General features: G+C 38.6%; 1 protein-coding gene across 1 annotated transcript in view; it reads right to left on the reverse strand.

Annotated features, from left to right (window-relative positions):
- VSTM2B (V-set and transmembrane domain containing 2B) overlaps positions 1–20948 on the reverse strand; it is a 186150-nt gene extending 165202 nt beyond the window's left edge. Inside the window, exon 1 of the mRNA XM_051629669.1 lies at positions 20920–20948. The gene's annotated coding sequence lies outside the window, so the exon portion shown is untranslated. The remainder of the gene's footprint in view (positions 1–20919) is intronic.
- Positions 20949–21660: the final 712 nt, after the last annotated feature.

The raw sequence follows: 21660 nt of genomic DNA on the forward strand, positions 1-21660 counted from the left end.
AGGTGGCACCAAAGCTTCCTGAAACTAGTATATTTCCACACTGTTCTGTATTTTAAAAAATCTACAAGGACGTGCTTCCACCAAAATCAGAAGCAAACATAAGTAAGAATCATATGTTTGTGAGTTCTGGGCAGGGACAAGTACAAAAAAGGTGAAGATTAATAAAATACTTAGGTCCATGATATCTTTAAAAAGCATTCAGCCAAAGGATGCCTTGACAGAGGGCTATAAAGACAGAGCAGGTGCTGCAAGACTCTAAGCCTCTGTTGCTTCTTCTCTAGTTGCACCAACAGGTATTGGTGCAACTGGTCATTGGATACATAGGTAGAAGAAAAAAGAGGTTTAAAGGTGAGGGTGCAAAAGAATCTCAGCTAATACACAGAAGAATAGCCTAATAATCCGTTACACCTGTGCAGTGGGTGCACGTGGTGTCCATCGCTCAGGAGTGAGGGGATTCAGCACAGGTCTAATCAGTTAGCCCAGATAATAGATTATGGCTAATCAGGCATATGGCAATTACAAGGCCAGTCCATCCCCACTTGCTTTTTAACTTCACAGATATGCTTACAGTAGGAATGATATAAAACAAAATTTTAAAGGTACCTACATGTAGGTAAAATACTCTTGTAATAAAAAAGTAGGAACCCCCATATTATTGAGATTGCTTCCAAAGCTGTCAAAACACTTGCTTTTGACCTGTAATGTTTGCTGAGAAACACTTCACAGAACAGTACCTGTTCACTGTAAACAGGCTTTTTATTGCAGCTATACTGCAGGACAACTGAAGAGGAGAATATGGAAACAACCAAGGGCTCTTAAGGGCATTGCTATTGTTATGTAAAAAACAACAACTGTAAATGGATTTCCTTGCTGCAGTACACTTCTAGTAGCAGAGGTGTGTACTATGGTAGAAAACTATTTGTCTCTGACTGCAAGAGCTCTGTATTATTTTTCTTCTCTGTACCAGAGTGGTGACCTTTCGGATACAGCCTTGAAGAAAGCACTTTCTAGAAACAGAGTATATCAGTCTGGAAAAGTCATAGTGTGTTACCCATATTATCAATCTCATAAAGGACAATGAGAAATTTGTGACAAAAAGACTCTCAGAATTAATTCATCAGATGTGTGCATGCATATATAGATTCATCTCTACAGACATACTCATACACAGCACACATACGTTTAAAATTAATCTTACTATTTCTACATTTCAGCTTAATTTCTCAACACTGATATATTTGATCTTATGACTATGCCTAAAAATAAAAAATGTTCTTCTGCACACGAATTTACATGATGTGGCAAGAAAACAAACCTACTGTCAAAATCTTCACCATCAGTTCCAGTGACACACATAGAATTGGTCTCCTTTTGCAGAACTGATTTAGTCTGCTAATTATCATTATAAGCCCTTAATAGGTCTTCACAATGCACATGGTCTATCTTTAGTCAAAGCCATTGTGCAGTTTTTGTGAATGAAAAATATCTAAAAGCTGATGCTATTACTGTAAATGTACTTCCATATACAAATAAAATAGAAGCTTATCTTATATCTGTATAACCACAGTCTTGAGGTTCCCAGTGACCTTCTAGGTGTCATGTATTATAACACTACTTTAATATATTATAAGAAATAAATACCACTTTAAGTTACAGCCAGTTTACCCTGTGTACTACTCATCCTGCTTCACACAGCAAGTCAGCTGGATGTGAAGTCAGTATTTTATGGAAGACGTTTGAAGAACTGCTTGTGTCAGACACACAGTGCTCAAACAATGTTTCAATATTTATTTTTTTCTTTTTTGACAGATAAGGGTTAGTACACTTAAACTGTCCATCCAGTGGAGTGTAATAATGATACCATGCACTTTCTCAGGCTTTTCTATTCATTAGAGTTTGGTCTAAAGTAAATGCTTCCAGTAGCAGACATCCTCCAGCAGCATACTGAAGTGACAACCTCTGGGTAAGAACTTCAGCCTAAACACAGCTTCCTCTACAGTGCCTGGCACATACCAGATTGTGTCCTGGTTAATTATGTTTTGATTGCCAAACGTTCTCTCTGCTGCTCCCTCACCAGACACCACTGTGCTCCCCATCTCAGAGTGCTGTGTAATGTCACTGGATTTCTAGCCAGCTCCTCCATCTCATTCCAGAATTAGCAACATGGAAAAGTTACTTACACATTGGCCTACAGTAGAAGTAGGAATTACAGAAATGTAAAATATTATTGTTCTGTAGGATTACAGGTTTGGAAGTGTAGTGAAAATATACAGCCACATTTGAGTAGCATATCATAGACTAAGCAAACCAAGATTAAACACAGTACAACAGATACTGAATCTGCATAATCTGCATGTATCTGTATCTAAGCACAGGATGTGCCAAGTTTCTTTTGCTCACTGCAGAGAAGATTTGCATAGCCCCTTAAGTAAACTTGCTGCAATATAATTTGGTTATAGTAAAAGGATTAAGTTGGGCACCCCCTTGCTGATAATTAAATCCAATTTATCACAGACACAGATCTATAAAAGAGTTTTCCAAATCAAATGGGTGCACATAAGCAAAATTCCCACCTTGTGGAGAAAGAATACAGTTTTCTAGGCATTGCAAAGTTCCCAGATCAATCTGATTACCAAAGGAAGTCAATCCAGTTAAAATTGACATAAATATTTAAATTGCATTGAAGTCAGCCTCAAAGTAAATGCTATTTTTTTCTCTTCATGGAAAGAACCTCCCAGTCCAAAATCAAAGCCTCCATGTCCAAGACAACATAGCACCCATGATGTCATTGGCATTTGCTAATTTCTGGGATCCACTTCTCTAGAATAATGTGGTAAGAAGGCAAGAAAGCACCAGTTTTACCAAAACTCAATGATGAACAGTTTTTAAAAAACACTGAAAACAATCCGGAAAAAAAATATTTAAAGGAAGCAATTTCCTTATATGATTTTGCTTCATAGCTTAACTTTAGATGTGGATGCGAGCCAAAGGAGAGTCATTAGTCTCTATACTAATTTGATACATTTTTTTACGTTCCTGGCCAAGGCCAACTGTGCATGATAGAACTTTGCTTTTAAAAACTAGGAGTTAATTTTCCATCTTGATAGCTCCTGAAATAAATGTTCTAAAATAAGCGATGTTGCTCCTGGCTGAGCTACTGCTTTAACATATTCGACATGTGAATTACTCTATTAATCTCAATAGGGAGTTAACTCTGGGGACTAATGATGCCTTGTTGAGAGCCAGTCTCCACATGCTTCTAGCAAACATGCATGGAGAAGATGTCCAGTTCACTTTTCTCCCAATTATGCAAAAAATTACTGCAATTTAATATTATCCTACTAAATAGGAGAACAGTCAGATAAGTAAATACAAACAACAGGGCATCAACACTGCATTTATGTACCTTTTCTCTCTCTGCAATATATGTCTCTCCTTTTGAAAGGCTGAGTACCTGTGACACAGCTCAGGCTCTGAGAGATCCAGTTCATCCCCTGCACAATGGCAAGCAGTATTTTGTTGTTTTGTTTTTCTTCCCTTCACAAATCCAGTTGACATTTAGGAGGACAGAATGACAGTTTAAGCCAGTTTCTGTCTCTGCCTACTGACCTGCACTGTCCCTAAGGCCCTGGTCCAGGTAGCTTGAACAGGGGGCTCTCTCTCTTGTGTGACAGAGCATGAAGTGGCAACCTCTCTGGTCCAAACACAGGTATTTTTGCAGGGCCACACTAGGCTCCAGCCTTTATCATCAGCAGGAATGCATGCAGACTATGTTTGCACCCCGTCCTGCAGGTCCTAATGAAAAGTATAATTTTGTCTTCTTGCAGAGAGCAAGTCTAACGCAATGGTGAGAGCCAGAAGCGTACAGATCAGCCAAGGAAAATATTTGTGTGTCTATGTTATACCTCCTGCTCTATATGAATTCCGAGAATGGATATATGCAAAAGAAAAAGCAATGAGATATGTCTTTGATAGACAAGAAGGGAACAAACATCTGTCAGTTACCTAATTAGCAACAGGATGTGACTTTTTTCAGAGATTTATAGCTGAAAAGCTCTTTTTATTGGCGTAAGGAATATGTGTATGTGCATTAGAGAAAGCAGATACACCATGAAAGACTTTGGAAAAACTGGCACTTTTCTGCTGAAAGCATCTGCAGTGTAAGTAAAAGTACCATATATTTGTTTAACTAGCTGGGTAAGAAGGTAATATATAACATCTCTGAGCTCATCATTCAAAAATGTAGTGTTTCCTGAGATACAGACAGGATTTAGAACATAAGGGACAGACACTGTTCACCTCTTCTCCAGGCAGGAGGTAGACCTGCAAGGATTAGCAAAGTGTTATCTTCCCCTGTTCTCAGAAGCCTGCAGAGTTCTTGCGGATCAGCACCACCCAGTAATGCCAGCTACCACAAGGTAGGCTCCAATACAGCACACAAACGAGGGGCAGGTGGAAAGGGCTGTCTGGTGCAAGACTCCTGCTCCTGCAGACAAAGCAACAAAGTAAAATCATTGCTATTACTGCCAGGGAAAATGTCAAGGGGATTACAAAGGATAAAGACATTTAAACGTTGTGCTTTGAAGGCTCACACATCTTGAGAAGGACTGGAGATACCTAGAAGCAGACTGGAGCCTATTATTCAACTCTAGGAGGAGAGAGTATTTGACCATGCTTACCGCAACCCCAAATCATATCTGTATAGTGGGCAATTTATCTTCAAGTGACATCCAGTCTGATCCAGCAGCAAAACCAACATCATCACTGAAAAGAACCCCCAAATCCAACAACTTAGTACAGAAAACTTTGCAGTCAGCTGCACTTAAGGGTTTCCCACTAATGCAATCAGCAGATATCAGCATATTGCAGTGTACACTTCAAGAGTATTAGGCAGAAAGTTACTGCATTTGCAATGGCTCTCAGAGGGAAAAAGAGGTGGTAAAACCAAGTGGTAACATGGAAGTCTGTTCTCTTTTAATTAAACAAACTGCTCAAAAAGCTTCAGGGATATACAGACTTCTTTGCTGTTACACTTCAGGTACTGCCTTCATCATTACTGTTAAGAACCTATTGCATCATTCTATTAAAAGCAACATTAAAAAAAAAATTAAAAATCTGTAAGAAAATCCTCAGGCCAAATGAAAATAAATCCTTCCTTCTGACCACTTCTTTTCTATTATTTATTCATTTATTTATTATTTTGGGGGAAAAAAAATAGCCTTGCAATTCAATCCAAAAGCTAACAAATGTAATGTAAATGCTAAGAGATTTGGCTGCCCCATCAGGATGAAGCTATACCAGGTGTCTTTTGTTATATTGGCCAGCCATCTGCCCTCTCTGACAAAAGTACTAAGATTAGCCAAAAGTAACACCTGACCAATCATCACATCCACTCTTATACACAGTAGTTCTTTTTAAAATAACGTATTAACATATTCCACAGGAAAGGAACAGGAGGTAACAGAAATCTGAATCACAAAGCATGTGTGAAGCTAATTTCTTGAAAGACATGCTGCCTAATAAAGTTATCACAATTGCCCCACTGGGTTCTCCCAGTGGCTGTCAGCTGTGCCCAGTGGAGAATCTTGCAGCACTCCGACCTCGTGACCTGGAACACCATGGCAATCTCCACATCTCCTATGCAAAGGTCTTAAAAGCAATACCAAATGGAGGAAAAGTGCACATGGTGCAGCCCACCCTCAAGCACTGAAGACCTTTCAAACCTTGCATGTGTCTGATATCTTCTCCACTCAGGAGATCAGCAGCCCTCACTGTCATTTAGCCTAGGTGCTATTAGCATCCTGTCAATGGCCTTGCTCAGCCAGCCTTCATCCACATGGAAATCTCCTTCAGACACTACTGACATTCAAAGGCAGTTTTTAAGTAACTGATAGGAGTTCCAGTTTATTCTGTTTGTTTACTAGGTCTGCCAAAAAAAAAATGAGGCATGATATTTGAAATTCAATACATCCTTATGTTCATCCGTTAACTGCTCAGACACTTAAAATCTTAGTATGTGCAACATGGTTTCCAACTACTTATGTAAAGATTAATACAGAGCTATACATAGCGTACACTAAATTATTTCCTCTAATATTTTCTTCAGATATTAAGTGCAATCAAGAAAATACTTTGAAGATAAATTGGCATTTGACAGGGGAAAAAATTGCTCTTGAATAATTAATAAAAAAGAAAGGCTATTATTAAGAAAGAACTGCTTTCAACTCTTTTAATTATGACTAAGCAAATACTTCATAGGCCTGAAAAACTTTGGATCTGTAGCAAGCCATAAGAATGATCATTCTGCCAAGACAGTTATCTGCTGAAATCTGAGACATAATTATGGTCAGTGAAACTCCTAATCTTGAAAGACCTTAGATTTAATTCTTTACACTATCAATCTCTCTCTCTGGATTTCCTCCATGTTACATTTGGCATAATTATCTGTAAGTGGGGGACAGGTCCACAGAATTACAAGCCATCTGAACTGGGACATGGAAGGATTATTCAATGCCTCCTATAAGAGCGATGTTTTCAGTGTCAACCTTAACCTCTTGTGTGCTGGGAAATAAGGCAATGATAGAGAAAAAAATCCATTTCAGGTGGCTTCCCAAATGCACAAGACAGGCAGGGAACTGAGCAGATGCCTAAAAGCACTGTACAGTCCTCTATGCACACACTACACATCACTGCCAATAAGTCTGTACCGGATGTTGGAGCAGTTTTACCAGGTGGAACAAGCTAGGCCAAGCCAAGAAAAAGCAACTTTTCTAGCCATGTCATTGGGATCCAGCCCCTGCAAGAGGTCACAGAATACTGCAAAAATGACTAGGTAACGCTAGCTGTGTTACCACCAGTAAGTCAGGCTGCCATTCTAGGTAGACCACATTTTTAAGTACATCAAAAATATACAAGTTAAAACAGTATTTTTGGAGGAGACTGCTGGCAGCAAGGACTAAACACAAGATCTGAGACCAATTATGCAGATCTGGTCACTCAAACACTGTAGCAGACTCACAGCTCCTTGTGGCTGGGCACCAGAAGGAGAGAGAACTACCATGTCTTCATGAGTTACTATCTGTAAACAATAAACACTATAAGAAGCTGACATGCAATAAAATATATTCCCAAACCCCATGGTTACAAATTAGAAGTCTGAAACAGTATCTTTGATATTGGGAAATCAGTCTAGAATGCAGGTGGATTCATATCCTCCATTCCAGATCAATCCATGAAGTCTGGATCACATCATTTAGAAAATTAAAATGAAATATTGCCTTTTCAGGTAGCAATTACCGATTTGCTCAGATTTCAAACTATAATGGAAAAAAAAATCCTACTATGATGTTACCTCATCTGGCAAAACATTTCAGCTTTGTCTGGCAAGCATGACAGAAACAGTTTTTGCAAGCCTATAGTCCTCCCTAATTAGAGTCTGAATTAAAATCTGGTTTTATCACTTAATGACTCATGGGACAATTCCTGAATTTTGCATCATTTCCTAAAGTGCCTTTATGTTGTTTTCACCAAAACATCAAACACATTTTGCACAAACAACTAAGATGACAGGGTGTTCTCATGACAGAGAATTTTAGTTAATGGAGCATCTTGGAGCAAACAAGTACATCCCAAACTTGCCATATGTTTTTTTTTCCTAATAGCAAGAAAAGAAAGCAAGAGTTTCTTTATAAGAAAGATCCCTCTGTAAATGAGCTATGATCCTAGTCAAGCAGTTCTGAAAACCTGCTCTAAAACATGAACTAAATCTTAAATGAAAGTAATTGGCTTTTCTCCATCTATCCCTAGTACACCTCTAACACTAAAGCTAGAAAGACAGGGTATGGGGCACTTGAAGTCTCCTTACCACAGCAGAAAGGTAGAATAATTTTGGGGTACTCTTTCAGTGTTTCTTCCTACAGAATTATTTATCTCAGTGACTGTATTATAGTGGGTCCTATTATTTTTTAATCTCAAAACCACCACAAATTATTACACCCGCAGCAAGTCTGCCAACAACACTAAGCTGTGTGAAGCAGTAGACATGCTGGAGGGAAGGGATGCCATCCAGAGGTACCTTGAGAGGCTCTGGAAGATGCCCCCTTCCTGGAATTGTTCAAGGCCAGGTTGGAAGGGGCTTTGAGCAACCTGGCCTAGTGGAAGATGTCCCTGCCTCTGGCAGGGGAATTGGAACAACATGATCTTTCAGGTCCCTTCCAACTGAAACCATTCTATGATCTACAAATCTAAAAAAAAAAAAGTTTTAAAAGTCCTCAGATGTTCACATTCCTGCTTTAAAATACTGCATAGGTGGGTCATGTCTGAAATTTTGAAATTTTGTTCTAGCTGTAAAAAAATCTACTGGTCTTTTCTCTTTTTGCTTGGAGTCATAGAGTGTCAGCAACCTGCATTGAACAAATGCTGTTATGAAACCCTATAGGTAAAAAGAGGTTCAACATCAATATACTTTAGTAGCTGCTACGTGTGTGCCAGTATGAAAATATTAATTTTGGCAATCATGCAGTAAAATAATCAATATTTAATATTATTACAAAAAAATATTGGGAAGTTATGCAGTTCAGCCATTTTAATACATTCTCATAATTCCCATATTTCTTTCTGATAGAAGAAGAAAAAAAAAAGATAAATCTATTTAATTCAAAATATCTGTTTGAAGAAATTCATTTTGCAGAACAATATCATGCAGCATTTATGAAACCTTCTCCCAAAAAGTAGTGGGGTACCCCAATACAGGGTTAATTATTTTGCATCAGAAGAAAAAATGGTTCATTTGTTGTAGGAAGGTCATGATCATTAATCTGCATAAATATGTAGAAAGCTGTTATACATGCCTGCACTGAATTTGTGAGAGGGAAAAAAACCAAACACAAGCCTTCATATTCCAGTGTTCTGGGTCATTAATTTTTGAGAGTAACTATCGCCTTCTATTAAACAACAACCTCCCTCTTTTCTCCCCTGTCCCTTCCATTCATCTAACACGTGATGTCCTTCATGTAAACCTTAATGCATTTATTGACAAAAATGTTTTGGACTATTGGTGAACTCTGTTATTTGCTGTGGGAGACTATTTATTACTTTGCAGGTGCTTCAGGGGGAAGCCCATTGTTTGGTGTGAAAGGGGAGCAAATGGAAAGCACAGTGTTCATTAAAATGGATCGCACAGCCAAGAATCAACCTCTACCTCGTTCATGTGGGTACTGATTTTTTCCATTTCTGCTACACTGAGCTTATCACAGGAGACTGCACCAGCAGCTGCAAGTATAACATTCAGATTCCTTTCCAGAGCTGATGAAATGTCCCAGTAAGTCAGTATTTGCTTTTAGCTTCCAAGTGACAAGAATATAATGTATTGTCTGTACCCACCGCTTCTAAGCACGGAAAGCTTATGTTCACAAATAACAATTTATTCTCCTTTCTTACCCCCAGAAAAAGGCTATATTAGCCATTTTTCCTTTACAGTAAATTTAAATTGATTTTAGCAGTAATTTCTTATTAATTTTTGTTTACTTTTTCTACTAAAATACAAAATAAAACCCTATCTATTGATTCTTTCCTGTTTTGAAATAAAACCTAAAAGTTTTTTTCTTTGGTTTCAACAAATAATTTCAAGCAAGGATTTCTGATGAAGAGTTAGTCATTCACTGTCTTATTTTTAAGCATTATACTTACTTTAGCTCTTGCCTGCAGAAACATCTACCAGATTCTAATTCTGAAAAAGAAGTTCAAATATATCCAAGGTATTTCAGCCTTAACTGAAGCTTATCTAAGCTCATTAAATTGGTCAACTAATAGAGTAGGATCCCTGACAAGTAAAAAACACTGGATGGTCACAAAAAAGGTTCAGGTCTAGAAACAAAGGAAAAACATAGTGAGACTAAAAGCTGGAAATTTCCACTGAAAAGAAAAGCAAGATCCTGTGAGATATGTACAAAACTGATGCTGACCAATTGCAGTTCTGAAACTCCAGACTGCACATCCCACATCCCAGTCTGGGAACGTCACAGGCAGAGGCTCCACACTGGGGCCTCTCTTTGCATGCTGTCAGGACGGGATGACTTCAAACTATCATCTGTCACTTCACAGAAGCAACAGTAGTGCAGCACAGAGGCACCACAGTCATTTACAAACACGTTTAGATATAACATCAGTCTAACACTGTCAGGCCACAGCTTGATATTATTTAATTTTCCCTGCTGAAAACTTTGCCAGCAGTTTTTGATGATGCTACAGATGAATCTCAGTGGCAGCTCAAGTATTCAGCCAAGTGAGAAATCCTTAAAGAACAATGCTGTCACTCTTGCAAACCTAAGGTGAACACAACTCTAAACTCTGGACAATGGAGCCAACCTCTTGGAATTTGGTTTCCAAATTGCCTGGTTGGCTGATTTGCTTAATATGAATGCAAGCCCAAAGGAAAACTCAACACCAGGGTTCTCTAGCAAAGACTGCAAGGTACGTGGTAACTGGGCTATCAACCGTAGAGACAGGAGCTTTAAAACTGGAGAACTTCTATGCAAACATAGGATAAGCTGATACTAAGTTGCAACTCTTGAGATTCAGGCTTGTTTTTAAAAACAAACAAACAAATCCAAAACAAACCCACAAAAACCCAACAGTGTTTGAGTCTTCTTATTTGTATAATACAACATAAAATCTAATAGCAAACCCAAGCAGTGAGAAGGATCAGACAATCCAGTCATGTTCCCTCATTCTTCCCTCTCTTGGCCAGACAGACCCATCCATTCCCTTGCACTAGCTCTTGTGTTCACTTGGGCTGAATTAAGAAAGCAAGAAAACTTCACTTTTGCTGGGCTAATTGGCTGAATCATTTAAAATTAAATTAATATTAGAATGAGCACAAGGCAGGGATAAAGAATAAGAAGGAAAAGGTTTTTTTCTTTCAGTTTTGATAAAGCTTTTAGACTATCTTAATAATCTCTGTCACACAACTTCACTCACCCTCTCATTATATAAACCCAGACACGTCAGTGTGTTCCCAGTGCTTTCAGCCATTTTCCATAATGCTTTTTTGCTGCTAAAAGTCTCTTCATCACTCAACATGCTGGCAAAAAAAATGCAGGTATCCAGATTATAAGCAACTGTATTAAAGGTAAAATTTGCATCCAGATTCTCCATAGGAACAAGTTTTACATAATTGCTCCTAGTGGGAGTAGTGTTTCTACTCATGTCTAATCTTGGCCTGTACGAAGGGTACTGTTTTCAAACACTTTCACTCATTAGTTGGGCCTGAGTTCAGGCTTGATTGATAATACTCTCTGTAAACAGTCACAGAAAATCCAAACTAACAGTTCCACTTATGCTTTTGCTGGACACCTTAGAAGTGGATGCAAGCCATTAACAACAACCAACCAAACACCACACAAAAAAAAACCCAAACAAACAAACAAACAAACAAAAACCAAACATGCAAAACACCAAAACAAAAATCAAAGTGAAAAAACTGGTGTTCCTTAGGAGGATGGGCTGCCCACACAGACATTGATGATGCCAGAAAAGCTGAGTTCTACCCTCTGAAGAAAAGATGACATAGCACTCAAATGCCATGGGGAGAGATGCCAGGAAAAAGACAAGAAGGTGGCTGTAACCTTCTAAGAAGTTTAATGTCTGTTAAAAAAAATAAAGTCCTGTACCAGGTTGCTGGATGAGAACAAGGCATCCAATAGCTGTTCAGTGCCATGGTGATCAACACAAACACCACGACTGGCAGCAGAAAACAAATGCTGAAAGTTCCCCCCCAAGAGAGGTTTGCATCTTGCTCCTGAGCAGGACTTTGCAGAGCTAAGCTGTACCATCCTGTCCAGCACAGCTTAAGAGAAAGAGGTCACAGCACCAGCAATATTTTTTTATCATATTTCTCTGTGCAGTTATCAAGTCCCACCTTTTAAATCATGGCACTGAGAGCATAAGGGCTTATTATATTCATATTAATAGCATACTTAGTCCTGCTCTTTCCTATTGAACAAGTGCCTCTAAACTCACAAGCCTTCTGCCATTTATCTGCTTCACTCTCACTCAACAGCAAGTTAAAAATTGCATCACTAGTGTACTAAGATACCAGAAATTTCCCTCCAGGCGCACTGTCAACAAAACTGCTGAAAGCAATGCAATTAACAGAGAAAAGCTTTAGACTCCTGTTTGAATGAGCTTTGTCTCTATCTAAACAAGTCAGAAGGAAGCAACCACAGGAGCAGTTAGTCTTCCAAAGAACAACCATTCCTTCCTCCTGAGCTGATCTCAGTGCCACCTGGATAAAGATCTTGTTGACAAAGCAGAATAAATGGCTGGTATTCGAAGCAGCTCCCTGAAGGAATGAGAAAAGCCCTAATTCTCATACCTGGTTGCTGCTATTTTATTACAGGATATGTTGGCATCTAGCAAAGGTTAGAATAATTTTCAGAATACTCAGCTATTGCATTTCTTCAAAAGGTAGATTATTAACAAATACTCAGTAAAAAACATTTTCAACTTATCTGTTTGTGTATCCAGGAGAAGGGCTAGAATTAAAATTTTCACACTCTTCTCCCTTGGCAACACATTTTCCAGGCTCTCCTATGCTACAAGTTTACACGACTCAGGAGTAATCCTTCATCCCAGCTCGAGAATGTCTAGATGCTTGGGTTGCAGGGGACAGAGCTTGTACCACAGCACTCTTGTCATAGAATTCTAAATCCAGAACAAGTTTGCCAAGTCAGAATAGACATCCTTTAAAATGATAGCATGTAAAGTGTTCAGTGCCATTAATGGAAAGGACCACAACATAAATTCAGCAATGGATACATCACCTATTTTACTTAAACAGAATGGAGCTATCTGCCCACTTAATGGCAGAATTTGAAAAGGTTACTATTGCATGATACGGTATGACACAGCAGGGATTAAACTACACACTGCTAATGAAGGGCTTGGGACATGTTTCTAAATTGAAAATGTGGTTGTTCCCCTATGAAACCATAAGTTATGCATTCTCAAGTGTTAATTCAGATTTTATGTTCTGTCAGAAAACTAAGCCATTTGTCCAGCTACATGGCCTTGTGGACAGATTTTAAAACATCTTTTATGCAAGCATCCAGCACACAGACTTCAGCTAGCCTGAAAGAAAGGAGTTAAGTACCAATCATAATGAGGTCATGAAGGTATTCTAATTCATACAGTTACTTCTTCTATTGACTGAAACTATTAATAGAATTATAAAAAAATTAATCATTCAGCTCAGCAGTTGCTGCAGTTGTCCAAATGACAGCTTAGTATTCATCTACCATCCTTCACAGGTTACACAAAATTCAGGAGGTAATGTCAGATAGAGATCTAGAAAACTCAGAAAGTGTTTTAACAGCTTCAAGTTATTCTGTGTTGCCATTCTATATAGGAATTGCTGTAAAAAGAATGCCATATCAGTCTTTCAGGCAATATGAAGGTATACAACTGAACTGGATCTAAAAATGAAAGACTTAGTATGTGTCAGTTAAGCATTAGCCTGAGTCTCAGAATCATAGAATCACAGAATCATAGAATCATAGGGGTTGGAAGGGACCTCGAAAGATCATCTAGTCCAACCCCCCTGCCAGAGCAGGGTCACCTAGAGTACATCACACAGGAAGGCGTCCAGGCGGGTTTTGAATGTCTCCAGAGAAGGAGACTCCACAACCTCTCTGGGCAGCCTGTTCCAGTGCTCTGTCACTCTCACAGTAAAAAAATTTTTTCTGATATTCACCTTAAACCTCCTATGCTCCAATTTGTATCCATTACTCTTGTCCTATCACTGGTCATCACTGAAAAAAGCTTAACTCCATCTTCTTGACACTCACCCTTTACGTATTTGTAAACATTGATGAGGTCACCCCTCAGTCTCCTTTTCTCCAAACTAAAGAGACCCAGCTCTCTCAGCCTTTCCTCATAAGGGAGATGTCTTCAGTCTTCAGAAGAAGACTGAAGTCTAAAGGACTGTCTTGATCATGCAGATGTAATATGAGCCCAATTCAAACTTGCTTTGCTACAGGATTTTTTAAAATTATTATTATTTTTACATTATTTTTTTAAGCCTATCCAGGGGATTTGTTGTCCTGATAGGAATTGGTAGCTGGCGAAGCCATGTTCCTGGTCTCAGCTGTAAGACTCTATTGGTCCTACCAAATCTAGGAACAAAGTTACACATTCTTGAAGACCACTAACTGCAGTTTAGAAGCTTGTTCACAGGCTGACAAAGAATCAAGGTTGATCCTTTTTTTCTGAATCAGAAGAGAGCAGAATCTTCAAATGCAATGGCAGCAAAGAAACTGATTACTCTAATCCCACTCAGTATTATTTCAGTTGTTAAATAATTGTAGTACAAATATTTGATGTCTCTAAAACAGCAGAAATAATTACCTAGTTGATTTAATATTTCTGTGAAATCTCTCAAGTCACCAAGTGATAGAGTATTAGCCAAAAAAAAAAGAGAGCAATTACATAAAATGAGGAGATGGCAGAGAATAAAATGGTTTCTTTGCCTCAGTGTTGATCTCCTCAGTGGATTTTCTTCATTGAACAAAAACACATGTTGTTTACAATATGCCTGCAGAGCCACTGAGATACAACTGTGTTGCATATGCTGATAAAGTTGGCTAATTAGCTTCAGTTAATTTCAGGTAAAAGAATTACTGAAGACATGCAAAGAGGGAACTGACTTCCAGACCGCCACACAGCTATGCAAGGGCTAAAGATATATTCTGCTTCTTCATCTGTCCTCAATCATCTGCCATTCCATTTTCATCACTTTTATTACCCATGCTAGCTAGCTGCTATCAATATATTCACGCTTTCAATTTACTCTCAAGACAAACCTCCAACAAAACTGATGTCTGGGTGAGACAATACTACTTGGTGCAGTGTATGGGAAAGTAAGTAACCAGAAGATTAAGTACTGGGTTTAAAAACAGATTAAGAAATTACAAAATAGATGAATAAGCTTTCAAAAGTGTGGTGAAAAAATACTCTGTTACAGAACCTCTGTATATTCCATAATCATCAGTTACCAGGGAAATGGAACAAATATTCAAGAGTTAAATGAAAGTGCCAATGGCAGATAAACATGAACCTGAGTCCTTCTTAATAACAGAGCATATAAATCCTTGATTTGAACATAAAACAAACAGTGAAAGCAGTCAGTTGGTGAAAATCCATGCTGACAAAGTTGTATCATGGACATAAAATGAGAGTATCAAGTTAATTTAGATAATTTCAAGTTTTCTTTGAATCTGTAATCACGCTGAAAAAGTGATGCAGTGTGACCAATGAAAAAAGCAGAGTGGCAAAAAACTTGCCACTTATGAAAACTCCACCAACTGAAGAAATATTTCTTAAGGATTATATAGCAGATTTTGCATCAAACAAAATGTATTGCTGTACCTGTTAGCGCTCCTAGACACCAAGCTGCAGTGTGTGCCCCTTGACACTGTATCAGGACAAGACTAATGCACAGGCTAGGTCTGAACAGCAGGTCTTCTAGAAGTATGCATAGGCATGTTTTTAGGGAACCAGGACCCTGGAGGTGATGACACGGATCAGCCCAAACCCACCCTGAGGGATTTTGGCAATATACATGAATATGGCAAATGGCAAAATCCTCATACCATCTGAAACCATCCTCACAGTAAAATAACAGTTCTTCTTTAACTGGAATATACAAAAGTTCATGTAAAAGATCATGAAAGAAAAAGATGTTTCAAGATAAGTAAGGCTGATAAGCACCTTTAAAAGACTAGTGAATATATTAATGAGAGTTACTGAAATGGAACAGCACTGTTTATTTCCATGAAACAGAGCATTCTAGCTAAGGGTAATACTCACAAAAGACATCTATCTTTTATAAATGTGAAAGGCCTACTGTATAATTTATAGAGCATGGACATCACTTAGAGCAATGCTCAGTTTGTGTACATTTACAATCTCTTTACACATAAAAATTATATACAGCCATCTTCACAGTCATAAAAAAGGTATTTATGGCAAAGCCAGCAAACTTTCTTGGATGGATTATTCTATTTCCACATATTAAATATGGGGGAAAGAGTATTTAATTTGTCCTATTTCTTTACAAACACAGCATATTTGGCAGAGCCCTAGGCAAACCAATATATTTGTGAAGCAGGTAAGTTTTTGAAAAGGTCAAATATGAAGGACATATTAAAAATGCATTTCATTTTTCACAAGGAAGTAAAGTCCTAGCCAACTGGTTTGTTCGTCATCAGCACAGGAAAAAAGCAGGTAAAGATGCAGCAAAAATAAAAATAGTAAAATATAGTAAAACTATCATCTTTGGCTAGTGATGTAATCTTCTATTGATATATTTATAGCTTCCTTCAGAAGATATTATCAGCTAGAAAGATAAAATTGAAAAGCTTCTATGCTGAAGCAGATTTCATACCATGTATTTGATGTACCACAGAATTCCCCATTTCCTTTGTAGTACAGGTGCAGCTCCTAACTGACAAAACAGTCACAGAAAAGACCAGTCCTTCTCTTCCTTTGGCAAGCTGGAGATCTGCTGCTTAAGATCCCTCTGGCCACACACAATACATAATTCCTCAGCTCTGCATTCACAGATTTTAGTATCTAACAGCAGCTACACAAAATAACTGATGCCAGTTTCTCTTTTGCAAATGTGGCAGAGTGTATAGTTTTAAGATAGCAGACTTTGTGCGTGCAAACAAACAGCTTCTTACTCATTTAACCATAGTGGTAATTCAATTACCCATTTCCTTCCCTGCCTAGTTTGCCTTAGGTCCCCAGAGCAGGGGCCTAGGCATTGCCAAAGACTGCACTGATAGTGCAGAGTTTTTAATGCTGTGTTTGTTACCCATTCAAAGCTAATACTAACCTCAAAAGTTAGATGTACTGGCACAGATCCCAGTGCACACCACTAGCAAATACAGTTAACATTTCATGTTAGTAAAAACTTACTGTTTTTTAGAATTCTAGACATAGCCAACTTAACTTCATCAGACAAAATACTGTTGTTATATGTAATATTCTGGTATGCTCCTCTTATCAATCAGTCTGAACTCCCAACAGTGTATCAATAAATGAGAAGAAAACATCACTAGTAATTTATTGACATTTGTGACAACATGCCAACAGTTATTAACTGAAGAGTAAAAAAATATCACTGACATCTTAATGTCACTGTTTTCAACTAAATGCTTAAAATAGAAGCTCCCTATATACTTCCTACACAACTTTATCTGAGGGTGCTGGGAATTCACTAGCACTGCTGGGAGAAATACAATATTGCAACAAAAGTACTTGGTAATTATGCAGTGAGGGAAGCACAAGAAGGCGCAGCATTGTGCAGAAAAACAAAGTTCTATTCTTACAGAAACTTGGTGGCTTTCTCTTCTTTTACAATACAACGCTTATAATGTCTTTGCTGAAGTTTTCCACTCCTCTCTTGTGTATTTACTTTTTGTATCATAAGGCCTTTCCACACTCCACCACATCACATGCATAGCAACAAAAGTGCTGCAAGTTCCTTGGTAGGACAGCTTAGTCTCTGAAATTCAAATTCATAAGAGGAGTTCTACCACTGCAAACTTCCCCAGGCAGCTTCCAGAGTGTCCCACACTACCCAGAACAACCTCTGAATACAGAATACTAGTTCTTTTATACACAGGAGTCTTGGATGGATTGTCCTTTCAAACAGAAGTATTAAACATATTACTGATCTGTCATTCCTTGTTCCTGCTTTATGACTCGTTGGAATGCCTTTTTACTGATTCATTCCTCTCTTGGGGTTTGGGGGGCTTTTTCTTATTTGGGGGAGGGGGGAGTAGGGGGGATAGAGTAGACTTTTCGGTTTTGGTTTTTGTTTTCCAAGATATTAAGTATAGAAGCATGGTAGAACTGCTTATGTGTACACCAAAAAACTTTCACATGCTTGGCATCCTCATTTGACCACTTGTCATATGCACAGAATTACAGATTTCTAAGGCGAAGCCCATTCGTAATGGTGGGGACACAAAGAAGTTTAAAGGTATAGAACAATACATGTTCAGATAAGGAAATTATAGAACAAGAAATAGTATCCTGAAGTCAAAGAGGATGGCATTCTTCTTCTGACAAGTATATGTAAATAAGATATTAAACTTCCTTATTCCTATAAAATACATCAGGAACATTGTCATTGGCATAATGGAAATTAGCTGTGACAGATTTTGATTAAAAGAGATATAATTTGCATTACAGGGGAAAATTATTTTCTCTATAATATCTTAGTATAGATATTCACAAATGAGGAAAATTTGACCAAGAATCATAATCCTGTTATTTTTATAATTATTACTTTAACTGTATTCAGATACATAATATATACAGAAGGCAGTGGACACTACAGAACTTTGAAAAGGAAATGCAGTTTAGAAGACTCGAAACATTGATTTCCTTATCAGTGATTTCCAAAGCAGCATTTAAGAAAAATACATTCTTATAAAAACCTTTTAACTTCCCAATCTAAGAAACTTTCTTTTCTTGGACAGACTCCAAATGCTGTTAAAGTTGTGCATCACTGAGATTAATAGTGATGCAAAGGGAGTTGTGGATTTTATTACAAGAATGTACTGATGTATTGTCTAGGGGCAGGAATTAAGCCCTGCCAAGTATTTTTGTGTCCTAATTCCTGGTAACAAAAATTCAGAGAGCTTGAAACCAGTACTTGGGCAGAATATAAAGTCTGATATCATGCACTTAATTGACCTGGAAATCAAGAGCCCAGCACACAATCCTAAATCCTTATACACGCAACCAGTCTCTCCAACCATAGTACACTGATGCTATTTCTCTGCACTCAAGTTTTACCTGGAAGGGAATCCTGCTGACATTAAAGTTTCTTTGCAACAATTTGACATACTACTTCGAGTTTGAAAACTCATTTTGCTGTCACTTCATATATTACCCCAAAACTTCTTTGGGACTTAAATCCGTTGCAAAACCCAACCAGCTGGAAAAAGGATTTCATACCTTCAGAGCCACAGACAAGCATAGGCCTGCTGTGCCAGATGGCTTATATAGGGAATATATGCTCCTCACCCTTCTGCAATAACATTTCTCTTTTCTGACATCCACCTCCTCCTTCACTAATATCACAGTATCACTAGGCAGGGAACCAGTGAGGAGAAATAAGGATTACTGTCCACTTTAAATTCACTGCTTGTTCACTGCATGTTACTCAGTAAATGAAGCATAAAGACACACTTCCCAGAAGAACTTTTGAGGATTCCCCATGCTCTTCTGTAGATAGCAGTGCAATCTGTAAGCATCTGGATGGCAATGGATGAAAGGCAGGAGAGAGTCTGGGACATCACAGGGACGTTGCACAAATCAGAGTTGTGCAGTGCTGCTACTTGCTGCAAAACAGAAGCACAGCTTCCATGGGGCAGCACACAGTAACCAGTAGTCGTTGTTTGGTTTGGATCATTAGCAGACAAGTCAATATATCCCACACACACCAGATGTTGGGGGCTATCCAGAGAATGCTTCACTGGGCACAGAACTGTAGAATTTACAGATGAAAATTAGCCAGTCCGGGCCTTTTCAGAATAAAATCGTTTCTTACACAGCCTCTGCCTATGGCTTCTGCAGTTGAGTTTTTTGTTTTGAAAGCCCCTGAGAGTAACAAAGTAGAAGATATTCAGCTTACCTTTCCCTTTTTCTTCATTTCATCTTGATTCTCCTAATTGTATTACCATGTAGCATACTAATTGGTGTTCACACATGGCCAACTCAGCTACAGCTGGTCAATTTACTGTGCTACCTAGCATAACTTGAGATTCCTTAAAATTCCAGTTGTGTTAGTTAAGCATTGCTTACAAAAGGAAAAATACAACTACACTATTTTCACAATTCTCTTCCTTTTTCCTATGGGTTGTGCTATAAGAAAGACAGGACCTCAACTTGCATTTATGTGTTTCTTCCTCTCCCCCCCATAGCTCAAACTGCCACAGATGTATTTAGACACAGTCATAACAGAAAATCCTGATTAGAGAGAAGTCTTCAACTCACATCCCAAACACCACACAAGCCCCACTCCACTTTCAGGCATCCAGGATAAATCTACTGGCAGTTTTGTTTGTGACACTGTTATCAGATAATGATAGCGCATTTCACCAATAAAAGAGCAATCAACAGATTAAAAAACCAACACATATATATCTGCATGAAGGTCATGGTACTGCATTCTAAAATGAGCTATAAAAATTCTATGGTACTAACATCTCCCTCACTACCAATGTAATTGTTTCACAAATTAAAGGTATGATTGTGAGCTAATGTGACATATCTGCAATACATGGAACTGCTAGCAACCCATTTTACAGGACAGGAGGCCAAGTGATATAACCCCGTTAGATGGGCAATCCATATTAAAGCACAAATCAATCTCAAGCTAACACCAAGCCACAGACATTTTTTACCTCTGAAAATTAAGTTGCAAAATTCTGGTAAATTGTACAAAGTGATAGGGTTTAAACAGATGACCACTTACACATACAAATACCTTGCCACTAAGCCAGCACCCTTCTTTCTCTCTTGTCTAATGAGCAAGAACACAGTAATCTCCATTTTAGTATGCTGAAGGCCACAGCACATCTCTGGGAGGTGCAGAGCAAGATAAGATCTATTCCACCCACATCAGGGGACAGGGAGTAACTAACGTAGGTTAACACAGTGCAATCTTTGAAAAAATCTCTAAGCATGCTGACAAGAAAATTACTTGCCTGAGGCAAGCAGGTGGTTTGTGAGATCTCCCCAATCACTTCTTCACCTCTCCATATTTACCTCTAAAAATCATTTCCTCCATCAGAACAGCTGTACACAACAGGACATCAGTTTAGAAATTCAAGGCATACCTACCGAGAGCAGTGAGGCCATGCTGGTTTGGTGGATACTGCATCTATTTTAGCAACATACAAATTCACAAAAATAGGTCATGATCTAACCCAGGTTGAACAGGTTTCTATGGACTCAAAATCAGGTGGAAGAGTCACTAGGCAGAATGCCCATGGAGGGAAAGGTGCAGCATGACATAATGCTACTGCCAGGGAAAAACAGAAGGCACAGAGGACAGATTTTCATCACCACAAATGTCTTGGTCTTTTTGATAATAGAAAAGTAAATAAAACTTCTTTTTTTTAACACAAAAATCTTGTATTGAACCAAAAATAAATGAAAACTGCTATTAATGATTCAGTGGGATGGCATTCATTAGATATGCACTGTACATGTACTTGGTCCCAGTACTCACCAGGCTAGGTGCACAAAGCCGGGCAGCTGGGGTGTGTTTCCTGGAAAGCTGAGGCTCCCTCGTGCCCTCAGCGGCAAGGGGGGCAGGCAGGGCCGCCCCCAGAGCACCCCTGGCTCTCCTCCCCAGAAACCACCCAAGTTCAGTCAGAAGAGGGATGACCAGCAAACGATCTCATTGTGCAGCAAAACTCTCCTGCCGTTGCCGCTGAAACATCACCACGTAAGATGGGCTACCTCAAAGGCACTCAGTAAGAACGCATTCATCTCGAGGACGCCCCCAGCAATAACTAAGATTTCGATGGCAGCCCTTGAGCGCAGGCACCAAATCACGTCCCCTGCTTACCTCTCAGG

The sequence above is a fragment of the Apus apus genome, chromosome 11, assembly GCF_020740795.1.
Source record: "Apus apus isolate bApuApu2 chromosome 11, bApuApu2.pri.cur, whole genome shotgun sequence".
Taxonomy (NCBI): domain Eukaryota; kingdom Metazoa; phylum Chordata; class Aves; order Apodiformes; family Apodidae; genus Apus; species Apus apus.